General features: G+C 45.6%; 1 long non-coding RNA gene across 1 annotated transcript; it reads left to right on the plus strand.

Moving 5' to 3' along the window:
- The first annotated feature begins 1,749 nt into the window (after positions 1–1,749).
- On the plus strand, positions 1,750–8,727 carry LOC121140724. The gene is made up of 4 exons (XR_005877644.1): positions 1,750–1,907; positions 3,749–3,951; positions 6,502–6,636; positions 7,638–8,727. It is a non-coding gene; the product is annotated as an uncharacterized LOC121140724 (long non-coding RNA).
- The last annotated feature ends 14,392 nt before the right edge of the window (positions 8,728–23,119 follow it).

A 23,119-nucleotide genomic window follows, 5' to 3' on the forward strand; every position in this document is an offset into this window, starting at 1 on the left:
AGGGAGCCCTACTCCTGAGTGCAGCCGTCAGGATGGTCAATGGCCCAGTATTAATGCACATTTTGCTGCTGTGAAAAATATTTAGGGGGTGGGCTGGAGAGATGACTGAGCCATTAAGAGCACTCACTTGCTCTTCCAGCAAACCCAGATTCAAGTGCCAGCACTGACATGGTAGCTCACAACAGTCTGTAACTCTAGTTCCAGGAGACCTGATACCTTTGGCAAAACACCAATGGACATAAAATTAAGATAAATAAATTAAAAAAGAAAAATATGAGGATATTAGAGGAGGAAGGATGGCTTCTGGCCCATGGTTCCTGAGATTTCACCACAAAGCTGTCTGGCTCCTTGTGCGCGGCTATGGTGATGATGAGCATCATGGAGGTGGCCAAGTGTTGGTAGGGCTGTTCACTTCATGGCGGTGATGAAACAGGGAGGAAGGACAGATAGGAAGGAGCCAGGGTGAGATGCAGCCAGGAAGAATACACCCCAGTGACCCACATCTCCAGCTAGTCCTCACATCCTCATACAGCCCAGCACTTCCAAACAGTCCATTTCATTTTTCATTAATCCATTGATCCATTGAGGAAGGAGGTCAGAGCCGTCAGGATCCAGTCACTTCCCCATTATCTGGTAGCCCAGCACCCGATACACGACCCCATTGGTTCCATTTCATGTTCAAATCATCACCACCCTAAACTTTCAGAGCTTTCTTTCTTGTGGGTATGATTAACTAATATTAGTAAATTTTTGGAAACTTCTTTGCCTGATTGTGAATACTGTGATATGCTTGGTTGCAGAGGGTATCAGAAAAAGTATCTAATACACGGTGTCTTCCAATCTGAGAGGCCAATGTGTTGGGAGGAAAGAGCCAGCCTGGGAAGAGTAGAGTGTGTGCAGGTGAGGGAGAGGACAGTCTGGGCAAAGGCCCTACAAGGGCCTAGTAGGTTTGTTAAAGGAACTAAAGACAGCCAGGATGGCTGAGGTGTGGTGACCCAAGAAGCCATGGAGGGAAGGACCTAGAATGAGACCAGAGAAGTTTGCTAGACAATCTAGGCTGAAGATGGATGCCCCAATGTTGCAGAGGAACTTAAGGTGACTGTTCAGGCAAAAGTGTCTCTTTCAGTTCTAGAGTTCATATATTATCCTTCTGAGGTCTTTGATAAAGTTGAAGATAGATAGTTATGGTCATGGTTTTCCTTAGTTATGATAAGAGATAAGTTATCCATAAAACTTTAGACTCACAAAGATAGGATAGAAGATAGAATATTTTATTTAAATTTTGCCAAATGTTAATGGACTAAACATTGTCATCTATAGTTCTTACTTGATAACTGTTTTGTTATAAATAATTTTACTGTTAAAGTTAAAACCTTACTTTTTTTTTAGACAGAAAAGAGGAGATGATGTTCTTCTGTATATATGTTTCTCTTGTTGGTTGATGAATAAAACACTGATTGGTCAGTAGCCAGGCAGGAAGTATAGGTGGGGCTACCAGCTGAGGAGAATTCTGGGGAGAGGGCACCAAGAGAAGCCAGGAGGTGATGCCATGTAGCTACCAGGAAGACACGACATGCCAGGTGTTATCTCTTAAGATAAGGCCATGTAGAAATACATAGATTAATAGTTATGGGTTAATAATTAAGAGAGAGCTAGCCAATTAAGAAGCCTGAGTCATTGGCCAAACAGTTTATAATTAAATATAAGTATCAGTGTGTTTATTTGGGGCTAAATGGCCATGGGATCAGGTAGAACAGAAACTCCATCTAAAAAGGTCTAAGTCATGAACCACAGTATGCATTTGGGTTTGATTCTAGGAGCTGTGGAATTCATCAGGGATTTTTATCAGGAAGTTTGACTTGCTTCAAGACAAGAGTGGATACTTACAGAAGGCTCTGAAGGACTAGGTGAGGAGGGTGACCTTTGGTCTGGGTTTCTGGAACTGCTTTGCTGACTTGAAACATCAGTGAGAACTTCCAAAGGCTCTCTGGGCCAACAGCCTTTGGAGTCAGTGTCTCTCTGGCTTTCCAGTGTCCAGTGAGCTGTCTTTTGAGTAGGAAGATATTCTTGTTATCTGATTTATACAACAAGCCATGCCAAAATTTAGCAGAAATTGCTTAGGAAACTGGGATTTGTCCAAAGCCTGGTGAGGTAGCTTTTCCCTGCCTCACACTATCTCTGGGGTCTTGACTGAGATCCCTGGGATGGCTGGGATAGAGTGAGGGTTGGCTGGGCCTTTACTCTTTCTTCGTATTGTCCCAGATCCTCTCCATGAGGTTCCTCATGGTAATCTTAGGATAGTTATTCATCCCCTCCAGCAGGCCAGGCTCTAAAAGCAGGCAGGTAATTGTTCCAGGAGAGCAGAGTGGGGATCCCATGGCTGTCCTAGGGTGGGGACCCCATGGCTGTCCTAGGGTGAGGACCCCAAGGCTGTCCTAGGGTGGGGACCCCAAGGCTGTCCTAGGGTGGGGACCCCAAGGCTGTCCTAGGGTGGGGACCCCAAGGCTGTCCTAGGGTGGGGACCCCAAGGCTGTCCTAGAGTGGGGACCCCAAGGCTGTCTTGCACTATCTCCAGACATCACACAGTGCGTTTCCACCAGTCTGTTACTCAGGGCCAGCTCTGAATCTTCTTGGAAAGGATCTACAGAGACAAATCAGAGACTGGCCACCGAGAGTTCATTTGACTCGTGTCCTAAGTACGGCACCGTGGGAGAGGGACGCTAGGCAATTCATGCCATGGTCACGTGAAAGGGCAGATTCCCATTTTCCAGGGAGGAGGATGGCATCTGAGAAGAACCGAAGTACTTGGTGTAGCACGAAGGACTTAGGAAAGCTGCTTGCGGATTGAATTTTTAGAGGGCTGACCAAAGTGGAGTCTGGAGGAAGCCAGGTTGCTTTGTGAAAACTGGTAGAGCAAAATGGAGTCAGCCTTGGCAAGAGTAAAGAAAAGCACGGTGCTGAGAGGTTGTGAAGGGTGGGAACTCGTGTGTATCTGCAGCAAAAGACTCCCAGAGCCACAGGCTTGCACAAAGGCCACTGCAAACAGCAAATGATCTCTGCAAGGGCCCATGCCTAGCAAGTTCCCACCTTACCTTGACTCACACCCGCCTTGCTATTGATCTTTGAGGCCAGAGATGATTATTTCAAACAGAATCTTATGTAATATTTTCCACTTATTTTTTTAACCTTTAAAAGCTCTTGTTTTCCTATCCCTCATTGGATATACCCGTGTGTATTCCGACCGCAGTGCTCATTCCTGAATAAATCCGTTATCTTCAGGGAATCTCTCTTTGCTGTGATTTGAGTCTGAAATGCTCCCCACAGGCCCATGTTTGGGATGTTTGTTTCCCATAGTGGGGTAACACGTTAGGAGGCTGTGGGACCCTTAGGAGATGGAGTGTCAGAAATGAGTAGCTCACGACAGCTAGCCTAGCTTCCTCTGCTCCATGGCCCTGCTGGGTGCAGACACTCTGCCACACGCTTTTGCTGTGGAGGTCTGAGCTGCTGTATCTGTCCTCCCTATACATGATGGACTGTGATCGTCTGACACGATAAGCCAGATTTTCCCTTCCGTAAATTTCTTCTGTGAGATATTTTGTCATAGCGACACGAGATGCAACTCCTCATCGCTAGGCTGACAGTCCAGTGAGGAATTTGGTAAGCTTGTTATGTGGTATGTGAAGCCAGTCTCTTCTCTCTGCTTTCAAGAAAAATGAAAGTCAGTAAGTGATTTCTTTTGTTAACACAGTGTGAATATTTTCTGAGGGAGGAATCAGAATCAGATGCCAACTTCAAGGAAGATTCAAGAGATACAGCCCAAGGGAACCTGCCTGCATGTGGGATACCAGAAAACTACAGGAAAACTAAGCAAATGACGAAACCCAGAAATTTCTGTGATCTGCTACTGGCTTATTATGACTACCAGCAAACCAGTGATTATGTCTAACCATGGTATAGCCGAGCTCTGGAGCTCCTTGCCCTCTTTTCTGATCTCTTCCTACTCAACTTCCTTTCTGTCCCAACCTCCTTTTTGCATTGTGGGTTTGGGGACTTAAATATTTTTGATAGCATGGACTCTGCCATACAAATAACTCTCTAGAATTAAGAATTGTTTAGTTACCTGACGTGTATTGAATACTACATGCAACGGAGAACTCTGAGAAAAGATAGAATTCAAAGTTAGCAAAAGATGTAAGTTGAGATGTTCTATGGGATGCTAAGAGGAGGCTGAGAAGTGGTAACACCAAACCCTATTGTCTGGATTTAGAGGGTTTTTAGTATTTTTTTTTCATTGTTTTGTTTTTTTGAGACAGGGTTTCTCTGTGTAGCTCTGACTGTACTGAAACTCACTCTGTAGACCAGGCTGGCCTGGAATTCACAGAAATCTGCCTGTCTCTGCTTCCCAAGTACTGGGATTAAAGGCATGTGCTAACACTGCCCCACTAAAGTACCTTTTTTTTTTTTTTTTTTTTTTTTGGTTTTTCGAGACAGGGTTTCTCTGTGGCTTTGGCTGTCCTGGAACTCGCTCTTGTAGACCAGGCTGGTCTCGAACTCACAGGGGTACGCCTGCCTCTGCTTTCCGAGTGCTGGTATTAAAGACGTGCACCACCACCGACCTGGCTAAAGTACCTTATTTTTATAATCAGAACTATTCCCCAGAGACTCATTTGAAAACTTGGTCCCCTGTTTGGGGAGGTTATGAAATCCTAGGCGGGAGAACCATGCTGGAGGAAGTGCGTCACTGGGGGGCGGGCTTTGAGGGTTAATAGCCTCGCCAGGCTTCCAGCTCTCATTCTCTCTGCTTCCTGTGTGCAGCTATGATATGATCATCGCTCAGCTTCCCCCTGGCCCATGCCTTCTCCACCCTTATGGACATTTAGTCTTCTGGAATCATTAGCCAAAATAAACTCTTACATTGGCTTTTGGTATGTGGCAACAGCAACATAGCAATAACATAGGGTGTTTGTTGGAAGCATTGGAGAGCGAGAGGAGAGGAGAAATGCCTAATGGAAATGGTAGCATCAAACAAAGCCTGAAATTAAAGGTGACATTGGTAAATATCTGGAGTTTAGAGGCTGAATAGGGAGTGATCTCAAGAGTGCACACGCAACCCTTCCATCTGGGTATTTCCTGCAGGGAGCTACACAAAGTAGCAGAAGGTCCCAAGGGCTTAGGACAGTGATACACGGGCTTGATCCTTAGACCTAGAGCATTGGGAACTTGTTAGATGCTTTTCCTCAGAACCACTGATTCAGAAATTATAGGGGACCAGTCTATTCTGTGATTTAGCAAGTCCCTCAGGAGGTTCTGGTGTAGGCTAAATTATGGTAGCACACACCTTTAATCCTAGCACTCTGGAGGCAGAGGCAGTCAGATCTCTGTTGAGTTTAAGACCAACTTGTTCTACAAATTGAGTTCCAGGGAAGACAAAGCTACACAGAGAAACCCTATCTCAAAACTATCCCCTCTACCAAAAATAAAAGGTATTACTAGTGACCAGGAAAAGATAAAGACTAGTTGCTTTTCTCCTTGAAAAGAGTAGAAACTTTGAATATGAAAATATAGTTAATGTTTTTTAAAAGTTTGGAATTATTTTATGTGTGTGGGTGTTTTTGTCTGCATGTATGTCTGTCCTCCATGGAGCTCAGAAGTAGACACTGGATCCTCTGGAACTAGAGTTACAGATGGTTGTAATCTGCTATGTGCATGTTGAGAATCAAACCTAGTCTTCTGGAAGAGCAGCCCGTGCTCTTATCTGCTGAGCCATCTTCCCAGCCCATTTTCAACAGTTTTGAAACAGACTTTGTATAGAATGGGAAGACATGGAGGAAAAATGTCATGAAAAGTGAACTGTGGTTTTATGTGAATCCACTCTTTCAGCCAAAACCGCATGTCCATCTTCTTTGTCAGTCTCCTTTGTCATCCCCGGTAATTCCCAGACGCTGTCACCAGCACGTTTCCTTCTAAAGTAAAGAGATCATGTAAAATTCTTCATCTTCTTATTCATTCACAATGCTTCAGGGCTCGTGGGACAGGAGGTGTTAGTGGGGTCTTCTGCTTGCCTTGTACCTTACCTAGACAATGAGGAAGGTTTGTGTCTGTCCACACACGATCAATCTGTCATAGCTCAGTTCTGTGAAGGCTTTGGATGAGCATCCAGGCATAGGTGCGGCTTCATGGCTATCCTCAAGTAAGCCACAGTCTAGTACATGCAGAACACAGGGTTTTGTTTAGATTAGCACTTTTGAGATGAGAAACTATTTCACATAAACGGTTTTATTTGATCCTTATAAGAACCCCCTGGAGGCAATGTGTGGTGACTGATGGAAGGCAAATCTCTAACCTGTATAGAATGTGCTTGGGCTAACCCTAGAAGGAAATCTTCTTGATTCACAATCATTCACTGCTTGGGTAAAGAGGTGGGTGGGATTTCAGGAAGACAAGAAGGGACTGTGATTATTTCTATATAAAAAATTATTTGTTTGTTTGCATGCATACCAGGCTGGCTTCTGAGATGGTCTGTTGCTGAGAATGAACTTGAATTCCCGACCTCCCTAAGGTTGGGATTTTAGGTCTGACTCATCACACCCATTAAGTATGGTGTTGGGGATGGGACCCAGAGCTTCGTGCCTCCAGGTAAGCACTATACCAAAGGAGCTACGTCCTCAGCCCCTCTAAGAGTGTTCAACTGAACCGCTTACATAAGATGTGCTCTGAAGTAGGAGGAAGAATGTTTATAAAATGTGTCCTTTTAACTGACTCCCCCTCCTACTTTAACAGACCAGCCAGCTTTAGAAGGATGTGCCCACACTCATACACACATAATAAATAAACTTTAATGTAATAAGATAATGGAATGAGAAACACAAAGTTTCTTTTGAGAGAAAGGACAGTCAGAGACAGCCATGGAGGAAAGGATCATAATTAAAAAAATATTTTCTTTCTTCTTTTCAAATTAGCTTATTCTTTGACATTTTCATACATGAATATAATGCATTCTGGTCGTACCCTACCCTCACATGTTCCCTCATCCCCTTTCCAATCCCACCAACACCTTTCTATGCCTCCCAGTATTGTGTCTTTTGTTTTTGTGATCCACCAAGTTTAAGTGAGCTGCATGTATGGGCATGGGTGTGGAGCAAAAGACCCACCAGTGTCTACACCACCGAAGGCAACGAGTCCTTTTGTTTCTTTCTGTAGACAGAAATGCTGAGGAATTCTATTCCTGTTTAGACTGCAGGATTGGAAGCTTATTGTAGAAATGTCATTTAAATTATTGAATTCTCTCTGAGTTGAAAAGTGAAAAGAATATCGTGACTTTTTCTCTTAAGATGAGTTTTTAAACAGCCGTCAGAAGATCATTCCCACCTCTTACAGTTTGGAGAGCAATGAATCAATGCCGTTTGACTTGTGAAAATATTTGTCGCTGATTTATAGTGTTAGTCACTTTCTCAACACTGGCGCCATTATTTCAGACTGTGGCTTTGTTTGGCAATCTGAGTTCTTGTATCCTGAGGCAAAGAGCCAACTGTTAGACTTGGGTTGAAAGCGAGGGGGCTTCTGTGCAGAGAGGGTGAAAACATTGTAAAAGAGAATCCAGTCTTGACCTCATGTTTTGTTTGTTTGTTTGTTTTTAGGTTTTTAGGAAAGACTACAGATGAGCATGGAGGATTTGGAAACTACCTTCATAAAATCACGCAGGGTTCCAAGTTTTCCACACTTTTGGGACATGCTCTTTGGACTACTGACATAGGTGAATTTGGGAACCAGCAGAAACGCAGAACTGGAGGCCCAGCCCAGACCTACGGAAGCAGAATCTGCAATAAGCGAAATCCAAGAGTTGGAAGAAGCACGGGCCAGCTCTTCTCTTCCCTGGTGGTGACTGAGCACCCCTTCGAATATCCAGGGGTCACCTGGCAGTTTCCAGCAGCCAGTGGGGCTGACTTCAGGGGCCTTTTTGGCTCTGCACACCATTCCAAGGCTGCCTATGACAAGCCAGATGGCCCCATGGGATCCCTGGGGAAGTGGTGGCCGATCCGATGTCACCTCCCTGGTACTAGAGATCAGATTTGGGTGAGAGATCCTGTTCCTCTGAGTGTCACTGCAGCCTGGGATTTTGAATCAGTGGATGTTAAGATTGGGCGGACCCATCTGTGTCACAGATAGGCTACCTCCTGTCACCTTGTGAGCATTGCAACCTTGTCCTTAGGAGCACCAGAAGCGGAATACCGCCCCACTCCCCACCCCCACCAAACTTAAAGCCTATTCAAGTAGAGGGTCAAAAGCTGCTATTTCTAGCAAAAAGAAAATGGCTGACTATATTCTTGAAATGATTTTTCTGTGTTTCTGTTGCATTGGCAATCATGCCAGCCCAGCTCGGCCTAGTCCTCTGCCTACCCTCTTGGCCTTGCGTTCATGCTTCCTGTGTGTGGGATTCCAGATCAGTAAACAAGGGTGCCTGGAGCCAAAGCCTCCCTCTTGGGTGTAAACACATGAGTTGTAGTGAAGTTTGGGAGCCCAGGAACAATCTGTGGGAGGAAGTGTTTCTCTGACATCATCCTCACTTTGTCCGTACACCAAGAACAGTCATCCCACGTACAGCAAGGACAATTCGGAGCTCAAACCCTGCCTCTGTGTCCACACTCCTCTGCACGTCCGTGTGTCTGTCTTTAAAATGGCGTCTTCTCAAATGGCTTTGAGACAATTAAATGACACTTAGCACATAAATAGGTAAGTGGATGCTGTATAAAACTGACCGACTTCATCCTTCCAAAAAGAAAAAGGGCCTCATGAAACTGTGGGATCATGGACAGGGTCTTAAACATTTCAGATGATGACGATGGTGATGGTGGTGGTGATGGTGGTGGTGATGGTGGTGATGATGGTGGTGATGGTGATGATGGTGATGATGGTGGTGATGATGGTGGTGATGGTGGTGATGGTGGTGATGGTGATGATGGTGATGGTGGTGGTGGTGGTGATGGTGATGATGATGGTGGTGATGGTGATGATGGTGGTGATGGTGATGATGGTGATGGTGGTGGTGATGATGGTGGTGATGGTGGTGATGGTGATGGTGGTGGTGATGATGGTGGTGATGGTGGTGATGGTGATGATGGTGATGGTGGTGGTGGTGGTGATGGTGATGATGATGGTGGTGATGGTGATGATGGTGGTGATGGTGGTGATGGTGATGATGGTGATGTTGGTGGTGATGATGGTGGTGATGGTGGTGATGGTGATGATGGTGATGGTGGTGGTGGTGGTGATGGTGATGATGATGGTGGTGATGGTGATGATGGTGGTGATGGTGGTGATGGTGATGATGGTGATGTTGGTGGTGATGATGGTGGTGATGGTGGTGATGGTGGTGATGGTGATGATGATGATGGTGATGATGGTGGTGATGGTGATGATGGTGGTGATGGTGGTGATGGTGATGATGATGATGGTGGTGGTGGTGGTGATGGTGATGATGGTGATGATGGTGGTGATGGTGGTGGTGTGACGGATATGACCGTGGGCATGCAAGGGCCGCTAGAACGTGGGTGTCAGAGGACAGCTTTTGAGACTGGATGCGTCAGAGGACAGCTTTTGAGACTGGATTTTCTTCTTCCCTGGATCTGAGCAGATTATCAGGCTTGTGGGGCGAGTTCCTTCCCCACTGAGCCATCCCTCCTGCCTTGGGCAAGGCCCTAAGGCCTCTGGGTTGCTGAGAAAAACCAGGAGGGAAAAGGAGTCTGCAGTGATGAGTCAAGTTTTAGACTTCTCAACAGCACCTAGGTGCTGATAATAACCTGCAATGATGGTGGCCCAGAAGGGACATGTTTCCTCCTTTGGCTGATTGGCCATGGATGAGTGCTAGGGTCATGTCACTGCAAAGGGAGAACATGGACAGACGAGGAGAGAGACAAATGTATTACACGTGACACAAAATCATTCAGTTTTTGTAATGTGAGTTTTCTTGACCTGGCTAGGACCTGCCGCCTTTCTCTGCCCCAATTAAACACACGGACACTATAATAGTATAAAGCTTTTGCCCTGTGGCTAAGGTTCTTATTGGCTAGCTCTGTCTGAATTAACCCATTCCTAATAATCTGAGTTTTTCCACATGATCTTCTCTCACCAGAGAAAGGGTCCTGGCCTATGACTCCTCTCAAGTCCTACATGGTGACTGTTCAGCATCTCCACAGAGAAGAGAGCGATTTCCTGTTTGTCCCTGCTTATATTCTGATGCTGCCCAGCTATGTCACTTCCTGCCTGTCTGTACAGACTTCCAGACCTCTATGGTTAGCTAGTGCCAGTTTCTGCCCAGCTACATCACTTCCTGGGATCACATGACGACTCCTCTCTGCCTACACTTCCCAGAGTCCTTCTTGTCTCCTAGTCCTACCTATCGTCCTGCCTGGCCAATCAGCATTTTATTCATCAACCAATAAGACAAACATGTACACAGGTTTTACTTTCTTCACCTTCACAAATGCCATCTCTAGAAGCCCCACATTGGATTGGGGTGACATCAGTGATGCTGTCATGATGTACTGCAGGCAGAAGCTTGGGCAGAATCACAGTTCTAACTCTTTATTTGGATTCTAGCCTGATGGTCAAGTCCAGGAGAGGGGCCAGTGAGAGGGCTCAGTGGGTAAAAAAAAGGTGCCTACTGCCAAATTTGACGACCTGAGTTTGAGCACTGGGACCCAGATGGCAGAAAGAAAATACAGACTCCCAGAAGCGGACCTCCAAATTCCACTGTGGCACATGTTCACAGCGCACACACCCTAGATAAATAAATAAGTAAATACGTGTCATAATTTTGGAAGTCAAAGAGAAAGCTAGTTGTGGAGAACCTGTGTCACATGTTGTCCCTTATTCATGTGCTCACCTTTTCTTTGTCTCTGTGTCTGTCAGTTCCCCAGACTGGGGATCCTTACGCTCGAGTTGTCTGCTAGCTTTCCTTATGAAAGACAAGCATGCCAGAGATTCACTGACGCCCATATGGCCCGGAGACTTGTTTAAGGGCCTCGGAATTCTTGAACGTGCTCCCTTTACGATATCGTTTCTGTTTATCAGTGGGGTGTTCATTACCTACTTTATTTTCATGTGACATTTCCCAGAGACTTTATAAATGATGGGCTGCATTCATCCCCCTCATGTCCTGCAGAAATCAGGCTTTGTAAAGGCAGGAGAGAGAGAGAGAGAGAGAGAGAGAGAGAGAGAGAGAGAGAGAGAGAGAGAGAGAGAGAGAGAGAGAGAGAGAGTCACAGCTAACAGCTTCCTAATGAGGAAACCATGAACACTGTATCTTCAACATCCAACTCCCGGGTTTGAATAATTCATGGGAAAAAATGTGATGGGCTCGAAGCGACTGAGCTGTTTTAACGAGAGCAGAGTTTGTGAAGTTTTAGAGCTGGAGAGCAACATCATTGGTTTTCATGAGGGACGGAGAGCCGTGAGGACGTCAGCCCAGCACACAGCGAATCCCAGGACAGGGATCTCCTGTCTTCAGTGTTCAAGGTCACGGAGGATTTCAGAGCTAGAACCCAGGCCCTATTCTGCTCTTGTTCTTTGCACTGAACCCCAGAACTTGCCACAGAGACACCAGAGGAGAGTCGGATTCAAGCCCCCTCTGCTGCACTGGTAGCGCGGGGAGAGCACGCCTCCGTTGTTGGTTTCTCTGCAGGCATAGAGCAGAGTCCCCCCAGGGTTCAGAACCCACCCATATCAACCAAAGCAGTCTCTGGTGGGGCCCAGGCCTGGGTCGTAACGCTCACTGGGCGATGCCTACTTCCCCCCAAGTTTGAGAAATCTAGGCGTTCCCTCCTATTCCTTCTTGCTCCCACACTCTCGAAGACTGGATTCCTCCTACTCTCCGTTGCTGTTGCTCTTCCCCTCCTTCCTTTAAAATAAGATAAGAATGGATCGACGGCCCTGGCCTCCTCTGTTTCCTTCCTGCCAACCCTTGGGCGGGAGCACAGTAACCACAAAGTTTATGGTGGGGTGCTGCCTTGTGTCTCCACACAGCCTAGAGATTGCGCCCTGGGCTGCTTTCCTTTCTCTCAGCTGGGCGGAGCCTCTGGCCCCGCCTCCATCCTCTCCAGGGTCACTCCCCAGGGTCTTCTCTGTGTCCCTCTCCCAGGTGACTATTTGCAGACCCTCTCCTCAAGCTTCCCTCCGTGGCTGCCGCCCCCATCAGGCATGAGTTTGGACTAGAAGCCCTTCGGGGAGCTCCGGGTGGCCTCTTCCTGTGATTCATGCTCCCAGAGGGAGCAATCCTCCCAGCAGCCTTTCTTTTTTCCCTTGCTGGCTACGTGTGGGTGTGCAAGCCGGCTTTTGCTGGGGAAAGCTGGCAAAAAAAAAAAGCAAACTTCTCAAGCTTCGATTCTGCACCGCGCAGATTTGTGATTTGTTGGGAGCTGCCTAACCTAGGGGAGATGCCATCACAAAGGTGGCCCTTTAAGATAAACCGGCGGACGATTAAATGTATGGGCTTCAATGTAGGATGCTGTTCTAGCTAAGAGTTAAACCCAGAGGGGGGGCCACCTCTGCTAAGGGTTGCTTTGTGGGCAATGGAGAGAGATTGCGGAGCAGAGGAGAACAGGCTCGAAATAAAAAGAGCCATAAAAGGGGGTGGTGGAGGGGTAGGAGAGGCAAGATGACAGCTGTGTGTTTAACTTCCCAGGATTTAAAGCTCTGAATTATTTGTCCGGCCCTTTTCTGGGCAACCCTGTTGTAGCATCCGTGTTGTTTTAAGCAAGCCATTTGACCCCCAAGGCATTTGTCCCTCCGAAGCTTAGCAAACAGGATCTTAACAGCTGTAGTTTCTTTCTCGGTCTGTTTCCAGGTCCCTTCTTGTCACTTTGTCACTCCCACACTCCCTTGCTCTCTCTTAGACACATGCATAACGTTTTGGGGGTTTTTGTTCTTTTCCCTCCTGGCTATGCTATGAAGCAAATCCAAGTTTTGAGGCTTTTGTCAAAGTAATAATGAATATTACTGGTAAAAATAGCACCAAATAAGATTAACAGCAGCTAAAACTGTATGTAGGGAAAAGTGATTATTGGTGGAAAACCGGATCTTCATTAGAGGTGGACAGTCGCATCTGATTAAGAAAACTTGATTGACATCAGGGCCAGAGAGCATGTCTTAACAGCAGATAAAATTGGGGCTGGTGACAAATCAAATTTTGTGGAAAAAGAATTGGTATCAATGAAAATAACTTTATTAAACTAACGAACAAAAATGCTAAAAACTGGAAATGGTTCTGACTGATCAATGAATCTCATCATTTAGTGATACTTATCCCAGAGGCTACTTGCTTGATAATAAACCATGTTGAGGTCATTCTGATGATATTATTGTTGTCAGTTTTCTGTGAGAGTAAAATAATAGTGGAAGACATTGCGGCTCCCAAGCAGCTGCCTGAAGCAGCAGCAGCAAGAGGTAGGGCTTGGGAATCAGTGTTTGCCTTTAAAATATTCAGTTCCTTATTATTATCACTATTATTTGTATTGGAGGCGGCTCACATCATGGCTGACAAGGAAATGGAGCAGTAGAAACGAGGGTCAGGCAATAAACAACCCTTTGAGGCTTTTCCTTCTGCCGCCTTCAACGGAGTAGACCCTGCTTCCCAAGAGTTTCACAGCTCCCCCAAAATAGTTCCACCAGCTCTGAAACAGTGCCCAAAACAACCTGTAAGGGACATTCCTATTCAAATGGTAACATATCAGGGCTCCTGATAGCACTTCGTTCTGGCTGTCTGTGCTGCTCAGCACTCAGTCCCTGTAGTAAGGCATCCACAGAAGTGCCTGTGGGTAGATGAAGGTGACAACTAAGGCATGCTCTGAAATACTCCGCTAGTAAAGCTGAGAGTGGGGGATGGGACTGGCTCAGAGCTGATGCCATGAGAGCTGGGTAGACGCATCAGAGACCCCTACACTCTTCCTTTATGTTGTCCTGTGTTTTTATTGTTGTGTTGCTGGGAACGGACTCAGGACCTTATACACGCTAGGCAAGTGTTCTACATTTGATCCGCATTCTCAGTCCTAAACAAATTAATGTTTTAATTGTCACCACAGTTATGTAAGACTCAGGTGTGTTCAATCTGCATCCCGTGGGCCTTGTATATTCCACCATAGCTACGAACGCAGCCCAATGCATTTATAGACTACAATGCCATACCACAGTGTCACAAGGTTGGCACTCCCGGAAGTGATTTTGATGCACATTCAAGTAGATGATTACCAAGGAAAATTTTCCACAGCCTTGTATTCTAACTAGACTCCTGCAGACTAATATGTCATTACTATTATATTTAAAAGTAAAATTTTATCAAAATATATCAAGGCAGTAGAGAAAGGTATCAAGTCGGTAGAACTGTAGCCATGGGGTAGGGAAGGAAGAAGTAGTGTGTATTAGTGTCCAACACGTTGTCTTTGTTACCACTGGCTTTGGATACATGCCCAGCTCTGTGAAGTAAAACCTAACATTCTTAATCCTTTAAAAAACTCTTTGATATGAACGAATCCACAAGATCATACAGTAGAACATGGAGGATCTGGGATTTGAACTTGTTATTTCCCTTTTCATGATCTCTTACCTACTGATTGCCAAACACTGCACCATAAAGGGCAGAAAAACTCTGAACATGTCAAGGTTATGGAGAAGTAGGATCGGCTAAGGACCACCGCATGAAGATTCACGCATGAAGATTCATGTGTTCATATGAACCTGTAATTCCGGTATACAGAAGGCTGAGGTCAGAGGATTATGAATTCTAGGCCAACCTGGGCTACTTAGCTAGACCAGGTCTCAAGCGAGAATAAAAAGACACAAGGCTGACACAATAGTCCTGGGATTAATATAAAGACCTTCTTGAAGGCCCTCCTGTTCTGATGTTGGGCACAATAACCCTGGGATTAATATAAAGACCTTCTTGAAGGCCCTCCTGTTCTGATATTGGGCACAGTAGTCCTGGGATTAATATAAAGACCTTCTTGAAGGCCCTCCTGCCTCCACCTTGGCCTTTCCCCCATTGTTTCCTTCCAGCCATAAGCTTTAAGGTTGCTGTGTTGCATGTATGGTCTGTGAATAGGGAGCCCTCGCACTCAAATTATGCTTCAGAATGTGCGCTGTGTGGCCGTGTGTACAGCCCTTTGCAAATGAGTCCTCCACAGTCAGGTCTTCTCATTCCCCTGCTCAGAAGTCTCTGGGAGCTCTCTTCTCTGCTCTCCAGCGTGTTGATCGTAGGGCCTTTGCATCGCCAGTTCTACCTAGAAGTGTTTTAAATGAGGCTCTTTCCCAGCCTGCCTTTTGACAGCTCAGTGCTAGCAGCTTACATGTTAGGTAGAAACGATCACCCTTTTAAAAGGTACCTGCCGCCCCAGACCACTCTTTATCTCTCCCATTCTCTTTCTGTCTCTACGTCTGTCTCATGCCCGACTCTGAGATGTTCTGTGGCTTCCCTCCCCGACCTCTTCCATTAGCTCTATTGTGTGACCTCTTAGCGAATCACCTTGGCCCCAACCTGCCAAGGCATCTTTCTCTACCTTATCCCAGCCTGAAGGCTCTTTTGCCAGGTAACAGTATCTAAGGCTTCATCAAATGTCATTGTCCATGAGGCCTAGCCTGATGATGGCCTCTTAGATCCCAGTAGCCTCCATTGCTTCTGTCCTGTTCCTAATCTACACTGTTTCTGCTTGTTTCTCACTAAGCATGTTTTTTTTTAAACATATTTTTTCCCCATTAGGAAAATGTTTGTCTCTCTTGAGTAGAATAGAAGCTAGATACTGTCAGGGCTTTGTGTCTCAGAGAGACAGAAAGACCTGCGAGGCTCATTGCCGGCCAGCTTAACCAAGCTGATTTTCTCAAGAGACCCTGTCTCAAAAAATAAAGGTGCAGTTTGATTGAGGAAAAGCATCGAATGCCAGCCTCTCTCCTCTACAGATAGATTACATGCATGTGTTCTCTCTCTCTCTTCAAATGTGATCAAAGGGAGGGTGCTGAGATGGAGGTAAAAATGTCCTTAGTCATCCAGGAATGCTAATCACAAATATCCCTACAAGAAGACACAGTGGAGATGCTGCAGCAGCAAAGTGACCACAAACCAAGCTTTTTCCTCATTGGCTGTAAAGATGAAAGAGACCCAGAGCCAAGGAATTCGAAGAATGCAGCTCTGGGAGCTGGACTTGGCCAGGAATCCCACTCTTCCCTGGAGCTTGTGGCCAGAGCCAGGCCCTGTGGACACACCGATTTCAGCTCAGTGGAACCAGCTTTGGATTTCTGACCTTCAGGGCTGTTAGAGAACATACGTATGCTGCTGGAAACCACCAGACTTGTTACTCTTTGTTATAGCAGTCATAGGACACAGGTGCAACAGAAAAAGACATCTTAGCAAATATACAGATGTATACAGATGTTCCAAGTGTGTAAGTGAAATAGAAGGGGGTTTTCTTAGTGTTACTATTGCTGTGATGAAACAGCATGATCAGAGCAACTTGGGGAGGAAAGAGTTTATTTCACTCACAGTTCCATAAAACAGCTGACCATCAAAAGCAGTGAGAGCAGAAACTCAAGCAGGGCAGGAACCTGGAGGCAGGAGCTGATGCAGAGGCCATGGAGGGTGCTGCTTGCTGACTTATTCCCGGCTTCCTCGACCTGCTGTCTTATAAAATCCAGGACCACCAACCCAGGGGTGGCTGTTAACCCCAAAGATTGGAGAAGAAAGACCACCAATTCAAACCATCATGGACAAACTAATTAAAGCAATCAATTAACTAAAATAAGCTTTTAAAAAATTTGTGTGCATAGCTCGTCTCTCTGTAAAAGTAGGGTTCAAGAGATCAATCAGCCTTGGACTTGAGGAAAACAAGGTTCTTATAGCTCAGGGGTAGGGTGTTCCCAAATAGTGGATTTGGTGAGCAAAAAAAAAAAGTTAGGTGAGGTTGCAGGAGCATAAGCATAGCAAGTTAATCAAAATAACCTCTCTAAACAAAGACATGTTTGCAAGGTGGTCTAACAATGTAGTCATAACAACGGTCAGTCAGAACAACCTTTTGAAGCAAAGATAGGTGGTTGCAAGATGGCTATAATGACTTTGGAAACAAGGACATGGTTGCTGTTTCCTGGAACAGAGAGTACGGGACCATTTGTAGTTAAGGTTACAGGTGGGACATAGCCTAACCCTTGAGAAGCAGAGGTTTAACAACAAACAGGAATGAACCTAGTTTGTCTCACTACAAGATGGCTTTGAAGCCTAAGATGGAGGCAGGCTGCCTCATTGGTGGCACTGCCCACAATGGATTGGGCACTCTGCTATGATTCACTAATTAAGAAAATGTCCTACAGACTTGATTCCTACAGCTTGATGGTTTTTTTTGTTTGTTTGTTTGTTTGTTTTTGTTTTTTTGGAGACATTTCTCATTTGAGGCTCCCTCCTCTCTGATGACTCTAGCTTCTTTCAAGCTGACATAAAACTAGGCAGTACAGGGCTGGAGAAAGACGTGGCTAGAGCGTTACAGGGGCTCAAGTGAATTTCATGTCACACATAGGAGGCGGGTAGCTTTCTGTTGACCCAGAAGAGCACAATTGTTACAGCAGCTTTGGAAGTTGTAGAGGATGGATCTCGGGCTTCTGTTGGCCTGTTAAGAGAGAGAGAGCTATTACCTCCTGATCAAAAGAACGGACTCTACCTCTGTCCCTGGGTAGAGACATGACATTCTGCACTAAGAGACTAGAATTTTGCATACTGTTGTTTCCTCCCTTACGAGTTAATCTAGCCGAGCCTGTCAATTACCTAGCCAAGAAACCACTGCTTGGGAAGGCTGATTCACTAAAGCCATGCTTAGGAGATGGGAGGAATAATTATCCCCTTCTGAGCTAAAGTCGTTACTGTCCCTAGGACCTCCACCCCCAGGCAGCTGCTTACCGAGCTTCCATCAGGCAGTACCATGGAGCCTCTGTCCTGTGGCTCCTTCACTTTTCCGGGTCTTAACTCAGATAAGCATAACTTTGCCGCTCCCTTCTTTTGTCCATGTAAAAACACAGCTCTCATCTCATATGGGATAAAACGTCATTTGTTTTAGAGCCAAATATGAGCGACCATAGCCTGGGAAGATAGATTTAGGCTACTCCAAATTCCGTGATTCGATGTGGCAGCAGTTTGATGAAGTTTTTATCCTGACAGAATTCAGTCACAAATTGAAGCACTTTTCAAATATGCTGGTGGAAAGATTAGGTAAGGAGGGTAAAGAACACAGGGAGTCTCTGCTGCAGGCCTCAGGGCTATACGATGTCACACAGCTTTTGGTTAGAGGAAGCTAATGGCCCCTTATGTTAATCCATTAAAACAGTTTATCTGTCATAAGGATGTTTGGTCAAAAACAGAGAGGGCAAAAGTGGCTGGCCACTGGGGAGCTAAAGACAGCTCAAGATGAGTTGTAATCAGACTCTGGGCAGGTCCAATATGCCCACCACCATCACTGATGCTCTATCAGATCACCAGGCCTGGAGAGGTCCAGCTCTTTTCTGGACTTTTGTTCACATTTTTCTATTTCTGCTAGATACTGACCGAAACCTGGGCATGCTTTTCCTGACACCGTGGACCTTCTTCTCATTCTAGGAAGGGAGCTCTACACCCCCTCCCTGCTTCTTCCATGCTTGCTAACCTCGCTAACCTCCATTGCAAAAAGGATGGCTTCCTCCTCCTCCTCCACCCCACCCCTTCTCCAGGTGCTGCCAAGATTCACGACTCGTCTGCTCTGTTATTTTTCTCTCAAACTCTAAAAGAATTGTTCTCAAGTTTCCTTTCAAATCCATTTTTAAATTCTTTTATTTGCAAGACTACGAACCCAAAGAGGGAACCCCAACTTCTGTCAACATTTGGTGCCCACAGTGGGTCTCCTCACAGCTGCTAGTGCCCGAGTAGCTGCTGTAATGTGCCACCCTTGAAACCTTTCGTTTCTGACCGCCTCCTGACTGAAGAAGCGGCACTCTAAGAAGTGCTACAGGCACTTGGTCCTTACTGCTAACCTTTTTCTGAAATCTCTTTTCTGCACACAGCTTCCTGGCCTGAGTCCATGTAGCTTCCTGGGGTATCCTGTACTGAATGACCTGTCCTTATTCACACACTGAACATTCCAGCTTCAGACCTCTTATGTGGGTAGCTAAAGCTTTGCTGTGGGGCTGGTGTGACGGCCAGGGTACTTGCTGCCAAGCCTAAAGACCTCAGTTTGATCTCTGGAGCCCATATGGAGAGGACTAATTTCTACAAGTTGTACACACACACATACACACACACACACACACACACACACACACACACACACACACTGAACAAAATAATGCCTTATTGTGATGACTTAGGAGCTCAACTTCTCCATGACTCTACCCCTGCCTCTTCTGCTTCCTACATAGGTGTTGACCCCTCCTCAATACACATCCTATATTCTAGTTTCTGTCTCATTCTTTCTGTAGTAATTTACCTTGCCAATGGGGCCTAAAAGATCTCTAAATAAGAGAAGGAAATATAAGAGTGACTCAAGTGGTAGTGATAAAAATTCAGATCAGTGATGGGCTGGGCCTGGAAAATCAAAATGTCTCTGATCACTTGTTTCTGCCTCTACAGGGACAGAGAGCATTTGTTCATTTGCCAAGGAGCAAGTCCAAAAAACAAGAAGGGATTGATCTCAGCATTTTATTTCCTTCAGGTCTTTCAAGAGAGCTAATGTGGGTCAGGGGAAATGGCTTAGTTGGTAACATGTTTGCCACACAAGTATGAGGACCTGAGTTCCTATCACCCGTGTAAAAAGCCAGGCACAATGTCACGTGTCTGCAATCCCACCACTGGGTAGAAAAAGAGGAGGATGCTGGGGTTCACTAACCAGCTGTTCCAGCTGAATTGATGAGCTCCGGATCCCAGTGAGAGAGCCTGTATCAAAAAAATAAAGTCCTACAAATAAATAAATAAACAAATAGAACAAGTAAGGAGAGCAAAAATGTGAAGCAGCAAACACACTGAGTAATCAGAGAGGGGATGGGCTTCAGTAGGTGGGTCACTTCACAGCCTCCGGGGTAGGACCTGCACAGGCTCAGCCTGGGCTTGAGCTTTCAAAGGAAATCACTGGATTTTGCTCTGCACTTACTTTTAAAGTATTTCCCCATTTCTTTAAAAAAGTACAGTTAAATTAATTACTTCAGTTTTAAAATGTTTTAATTAGCATACAAAACCACGACCCTTTCATTGATATATATATATATATATATATACACATTTGTTCCCTTTCATCTGCTGTCTCTTGTCTCTCTTCCCATTGGTCTCCATTCTCGCTATCCCCGCCCCCCATAGCGCCCTTCTGTTTTCATGCCATATATAAAAAACTTTAATCTAGATTCTGCCTATGAGAGCGAGCATATGATACTCGTCTTTTCCAAGCCTGCTCTATTTCACTTTGCAGGGATGGCCATCTTTCCTAGTTCTTTAAGGTTGGGGAACCCCTCACCCACACATGACATATAGGCACATGTTTTATAACCAGTCCAGTTGGGTTTTCATATGTATATGAAAGGATCAGAACCCAGAGGAAGAGGTGGGGAGTGGGGGGAAGAGTCACTTCCACTGAGGTGGAAACCGTTTGATTGACTGCAGTGGGTAATAACTTCCTGCGCACCATCAAGGCACGGGTGGGAGACAAAGGAAAACTCTCAGTTCAGTCGTGCACAAGAGGGTGCTGGCTCTGGAAGGATGGGTTATGTGGTTTCTTTCTCACGCGAGAAGGCTGCTCTCTGGGGGATCCTGTGCGAGACTTGACATAGCCAGCAGCAGGGCAGCAAATGTTTGTGGCGGGCTCCGACCTGCAGATGTTTGCTCGCCTGCAAGGTATGAATCCTGTCCCCAGGGCCCGTCAGTCTCCCACTCCTAGCATAACGACACCGAGTGTGGTTCTGGGAAGCACGTACGGGAATGCACCACTACCCAGGGCCCACCACCCAGAGTGGCAACCATTGCTAACTGAAGTACAACAGGAAGCAGTGCGTCTTGAATGCTCATTAACCTTTTCTGTCTTTTTGATGTGGGGATCTCGTGCATTTCTGGTTGGCTTGAACTCACCTTGTAGCTAAAGATGACCTTGGCTTTTTGACCTTCCTGCCTCCATCTCCTCACTGCTGGGATTAACGGCGTTTAACTCTATGCCTGGTGTGTGATGTATTGAAGACTGAACCCAGGGCTGTAGGGGAGAGCTCACACATCCGAGACCAGGCGTGGACAGTATCTCGGGTACGTGAGCTCTCTCCCACGCAGGGCTTTGCGCATGCCAGGCAAGCGCCTTACCAACTGAGCTACTCCCCAGTGCCTTTACTTCAATTTTTAATATAATTTCTAGGTGTAAGCTAAAATCAATTGGTTTTTAATTGCGACTGCATTTAACAGCCAATTGGCAGAACTCCTGAAATTTAATTAATCATGTAGTTCACTTGAGCCAATACAAGTGGCTTCAGGTTGTCATTTACTCTGGTGGAACTTAAAAGAAAAACAGCCTGTGTTTTCTCTCCTGTAGGCATAAAGGGCATTGAAACTTCCATGCGGCTCAGTCATACTCAACTGCCCATTCGTCTTTATTCAGTTTTTACCAAGCACCCTGCTAGGATCTGGGAATACTGGAATGAATAAGAGACCTCAGAATAGACAAGGGAGCTGATGGCTGCCTAGAGCTACTGCGTCATTTTTATTTTTTGTTAATTTCTCAACACGCTTAATTAGGAAAATTAATAATGACATTTATTTATATGAGTTTGGAGGGCATGAGGATGCTGTGGGGGGGGGCATGTGGAGGACGAAGTGTATGAGTTTGAGTCTTTTCTCTCCTTTCGCTTTCTGGGTCCTGGGTTTAGAACTCACGTTATCAGCTTTGGAGCCAAGCACTTTTCCCCTCTGAGCCCACTTGCTAGTTCTCCACACTTAGGTTTAAAAGGCACCTATTCTCCTGTGTGAGTCCTACTTGCTGCTTTTGTTGGTTCTCAAAGATGAGAGCCTTGTGTCAAGACTGCGGCACAATTCTCCAGCCTTAGGGAAAAGTAATACTGGGTTGAACCAGCTGCAGAAGAGCTCTCATAACTAAGACTCATTTTGTTGTTTTTGTTTAGAATGAAAACTATGATATTTAGCAAAACGAAAGCAAGTCTCCTTGCCTTTTTGTCTCTTTTTTTTTTTGCGGTTTTTTTTTCCAGTTTAAATTTAGATAAGAAACAAGGTTGCTTCACAAGTCAGTTCCAGGTCCCTCTCCCTTTCCCTCCCCTCCTCCCGTGCCCTCCCCCCAAGGCCCCCCCCGTTATCCCCTCATTCCCCCAGGGAGGGTGAGGCCCTCCATGGGGGTGTCCATAGTCTGTCATTTCATATAGGGCAGGGCCTAGACCCTTCCTCAAGAGTTCAGGGTGAGAGTGCACCTCACATTGTTCTATGGGAGTCCAAAGTCCGTGTGTATACTTGGGATGGGTACTGATCTGCTGCCCAAGGCTCAATAGATTACCTAGGCCTCCTCACTGACACCCAGATTCAGGGGGTCTTGATCAGTCCCATGCTGGATTCCCAGGCTGATGCCTGGGATTCAAGAGTTAACCTGTGTCTGGTCAGCTGTTTCTGGGGGTTAAACCAGCCCAGTCGTAATCCCTTTGATCATCAGTCCTCCCTCTCTGTTACTGGCTTTCTTGAGTTCAGCTCAGTACTTAACCAAGGGAGTCTGCCTCTTCTTCGATCAGCCACTAAATGAAGTTTCTGTTTCCCAGACTCTCTGGCCATAGGATTGTAGGCTGGCAGCCTTTTTTGTCTCTTTAGCAAACATTATTTAATACCCATGTCCATCCTTATATTCATTCTCTAAAATAATGAGGTATGAATTACAGACAGTACTATCTATCCCTTCTTAGGGTTCAGCTCTGGGGTTTTTGATGAATGCATATAGTTAGGTGTCACCATCACAATCCAATGAAACTTACATTGCTTTTAAGTGACATTGGATTGCTAGATCTGCCTTCACTACAGAAAAACTTATATTCCAGAATATCCTCAGATAAATGTGTATAAAACACTTATCCATGCTGTGATAGTTAATTTTATGTATTAGTTTGA

This window comes from Mesocricetus auratus, unplaced genomic scaffold (assembly GCF_017639785.1).
Source record: "Mesocricetus auratus isolate SY011 unplaced genomic scaffold, BCM_Maur_2.0 Super-Scaffold_100006, whole genome shotgun sequence".
NCBI lineage: Eukaryota > Metazoa > Chordata > Mammalia > Rodentia > Cricetidae > Mesocricetus > Mesocricetus auratus.